Here is a 4,154-nt window from a genome sequence, read left to right as displayed (position 1 = left end):
TTTTAGTACGGATTCTTGAAGGGCGGTTTGTACATGTTCGTACATGTTTTTCTATTTCGTCTATAAATGAGTCGATTTGCCTCTTTCCTAGGTTGACATTGTTGTGGATATTTAGGTCGCAGTTCTTTTCGAGCTGATTTTGTAATCTTTCTTAGTTTGTTTCTTTGTACTTGTACCTGGGTCCGTCACTCTGTGTTTCTAGGGTTAGGAAGTCAGATGTATTTTTGTTTACTTGGAATACGAGAGCGTTATGGTCACAATCGTAGTCTATGGTTTTGAGCGTGTTATTTGCCCGTAAATTAAGGAATTGTAATTGTATATCTCCAAGGCATATGGCTAGGTATGAGCCTCCTTCTGGGCAAGAGTCAATCCTTTCTTCGTGCGTTTTTAATGATTGTTATACTTCGTTTAATTGTGTTTCTGTTCATTTAGGGCTTTGAATATGCTTTTTTTGAAGTCTTCGATAAGTTTATTACGTTCAGTTGGGGTATGGTTTTAATTGGGTTCTGATTTTGAATTACGCACAGTAATAAATTTGTTTGATGTGGCTGGTTTTCGGAGACTTGATTTCGGCTTATTCCTTGTCTTAGGACGCCTGAGAACTTTAACTACGGGATGAATTTGCGGCTTATTTGAGCAACGCGTTTGTTTTTTATTCTTTGCATTTGTTGATATTTTGGGTATCCTTTATACAAAGCAGGATATCCGTAGTTTTTACAATTCATGCAGTGCACTTTGTCTTTGTTTACCGCGTCTTTTACGCGGTTTACATTTGTGACATTGCGTTATGTCATTTTTTCTGACTTTTTCTCATTTTACCCTAAAGTAATTTAGACGGTTCATTTTTAGAGTAGATTACAAATATTGCTTTGTGGGGATACTTGGATTATGTAAATTAGAAGTAATACATCGCTCTCTATTGATCTTTTTGTTAAGAAGCGCCAATCTTTTGTCTATTGAACGTCTGACATCTGTAGTGCTTGCAACTCTGCGACTATCTCTGTCTCGAAGAAGCTATTGTTTAGAACCTTTAGTAAGACCGTGTGGTGCTTCTCCGATTTGGGTGTATATACGTAAAAAGCTGTCTTAACTGCAATTAGGATTTCTTTCGCTTTGTTAAAGTCTGGTATATTTCGTAGGAATAGCACGTGTTTATCTGCGTGTATTCGTTTAATGTGGAATGACTTTGTGTTTAGAATCTCTTCAATGAATTTTACTGTCTTCTTCGTGTCTTGGTGGGTGATGTATATTGGAGGCGGTTTGTCTTTATTTGTGGGGGCTGTGGTGTCAGCGTCTTTCCCTGTAGGGGCTAGTGGCCCGTCTGGGATATGTCTGGCTTTTCCGTATTCAGGTTACTGGATATATGGGCCCCCTGCGTTGTCCATTTCGCTGGGCTGCGCCTGGGACGTTGAGTGTTTCGTTGATGATGGTATACCTCTCGGTCCATTCTTTATTCTCTTTCGGACTTGTGATTTCCCGTCTTGAGGAGCCGTATGCCTACTTGCTTTCTTCCGTAAGTTTTCGTTCTTTTTCCTTATTATTGTGAATTCTTTTATTGTCATTATTTGAGGGTGTTGCTGTATCCGAGATAGGCTGGACTTTTGTGATTGCAATACGCCTATTTTTCCTATTTTTCGTCCATATCGCTGATAATGGGGAGCTATCTGCTGAATTTATAGTTTTGTTTTTTTTTGCGCTCCGCGTCTGCTGTTGTGCTTTCCTCTTTGCTTACACTTTCCTCGCTACTTTCTGCCCTTTTATTCCTATTCACCAGGTTTAGCGGACGGTTGATTTTCCGCGTCCTTTGGGTACCAAAGCTTGTGTCGCTAAGAAAGTTCTTGATCCATTTTTGCTGTATTTTTCTTTTGATTGCTTCTGTGGCGGCACTGGACCACGGAAATTTTCAACAGCTTCGCGACACAAAGCGCTATACCTTCAAAGCACAAGGCCGACGGCCTAATGTACCATCGATATCCCCATGGTTCTTTCGCCGAATATTCGGAAGAATGCATACGCGGCAACCGGACTTTTAATAAACGCACGCGATATCGAGGGGCACCAAGGGAAAGAATCTGTTTGGTTTCGAAACAAAAATTCATTCTGCGGAGTACGAAAGGTTAAGCGAAGCCAACACAATTGGAGAAACGGGTTATTAACTCTTGAGAGTTCGGTGTTAATCGTTACTTGTTATTTATTGTTAATTGTTAAAAGTTTAATAAACGTTATTGTTGAAAATCAAGAATATTTCTTGTGGGCACCTTCACCGACGATCACCTTACTTCTTTCATTCTGTCTATCTTCTTTTCTTCTCTTATTTTCTTCATAGTTTTTATAGTGAGCATTATTTATCACTTTTCGTTATTGAATATCACTATAAATTGGCAAACTCACTAACAAGTCTTGCGCCTGGTATTTTTGGCCAGTGAGGTCCGACCTGCTGGGGGGTTCACAGCGCTCTGACAAGAAAGAAAGCATTCAGTTCGGTATGAGCGTTAGTTAAAGCAATCAATTTTGTTATTTAATATCATTAAATAAAAAATATTTACAAAACATACAATTATGTTGTAGGATAAAAAAGATATGTGAAACCTTGGCTGGCTTCGTTTTCAAGAAAATTGATTGTAAAGTTAAGTAGAGGCAATTTCATAATTGATTTTCGCGAAAACAAAGCGAAAAATGTCATTTTACATTTTCGACTTCATTTTCATCGCGCGCAAGGAATCATCACCCTTCGGTTTGTATCATAATTTTCAGCACATGTATTTTTGCATTCTTTCAAACGACATACGTATATATAATACTTGTACATTCTCTAATTTCGAATATTGAATACATGTAACATTACCGGATGATATAAACAGAGCAATATATAAGTAAGCGTGTATGCAAGAATGATACAACGTATGGTGACAATCGTTTAATGCTGAAAAGATATTTTCTTGATGTATACGACCATAGCTTATTAACATTTAGCCAACCGCGTGCGCCAGAGCCAGCTATACGCTGTCCACCGTGCGTTTTTCTAAGTAACGAGGACTGATATTCACTAATATCTGAAAAACAAAGAAGTCTAAAATTATTTAAGTGGTCAATTATATTTTGTAGTAACGATTTTGTTTAACGATTTCACATATTATTTATACAAAACATCAAATTAAAAGTATATATTAAAAGTATAAAAAGATATAGGTAAAATTAAAAACATTAAAGATGACTAAAGATAAATGACACGACTTGAACGTGAAGTTAAAAATTCATAATGCATTTTAATATTTTTTCATAGTGTGATATCGTTCGACTATAACTTTATTTAGTCATAACTGATAATGTAACTTTTCAATTAATTTTAAGACCACTAAATTGGTGTATTTTATGACATATTGCACTTAATAAAAGCAGAAAAAGAGTCGCAATTAATTGGGAACAATTCCAGGTAAACAATAACTGATAATAACAATAACAACGAAAAAGAAAACGCTTTACTAAAGTCAAAAAGGGAGATCTCCCCGTTCGGTCACACAGCGATGTTCTTCACAGAGGGGAGATCCGATGGTTCGCTTGGCTAAATGTTAAGAAAAGTAAAAAGAGAGCCAACACCACACGGAGTTCCCAAGCGGTCACCCATCTAAGTACTAACCGTGCCCAGCGCTGCTTGACTTTCGTGATCGGACGAGAACGAGTACTTTCAACGCGGTATGGGCGTTGGCTGAAGTAATCAGTTTTGTTATTTCATGTTATCGAATAGATAAAATATATAGGGGCATATGATTTAGAGAATAATTCAAATCATGTTGTTGTTTTGTCTCGAAGTATCAAGACCGTTAGGTTACAAGTAATGTAAGAACAAATAAACTCCGGGCAAAAGAATGTCGCCGCTACATCAACCGTCAAACGTAGACGAATTCGAATTTTCCGGTTTTCCCCCGACCAGTATAAATAAACGGACGCGATCGCAAGGAAAGAAGTTACAGTCAGTTGTCGATCAGTTATCAACCAGTTATCAGCGATCTAATTAACGAGTCAATAACGATCCTATTTTACGACTTATACACTGCCTTAGCGAATCGGTTAGTACGAGCGTCTTTGCGAGCATTATCTGTATACTAATTTATCATTTTAAATATATTCGACGATTTCAACAACGAGCAATCTCG

The 4,154-nt window shown here is 37.4% G+C and overlaps 1 non-coding gene across 1 annotated transcript; it reads right to left on the bottom strand.

The window, feature by feature from the left end:
* Positions 1-3,588: 3,588 nt before the first annotated feature.
* Positions 3,589-3,707, bottom strand: LOC126872747 (5S ribosomal RNA). Its single transcript, XR_007692162.1, has one exon. It is a non-coding gene; the product is annotated as a 5S ribosomal RNA (ribosomal RNA).
* Between the last annotated feature and the right edge of the window lie 447 nt (positions 3,708-4,154).

The sequence above is a fragment of the Bombus huntii genome, chromosome 13 (genome assembly GCF_024542735.1).
Source record: "Bombus huntii isolate Logan2020A chromosome 13, iyBomHunt1.1, whole genome shotgun sequence".
In the NCBI taxonomy this organism is placed as follows: Eukaryota; Metazoa; Arthropoda; class Insecta; order Hymenoptera; family Apidae; genus Bombus; species Bombus huntii.
The sequence above is the reverse complement of the archived record's forward strand: the minus strand, read 5'-3'. Positions and strand labels throughout refer to the sequence as shown.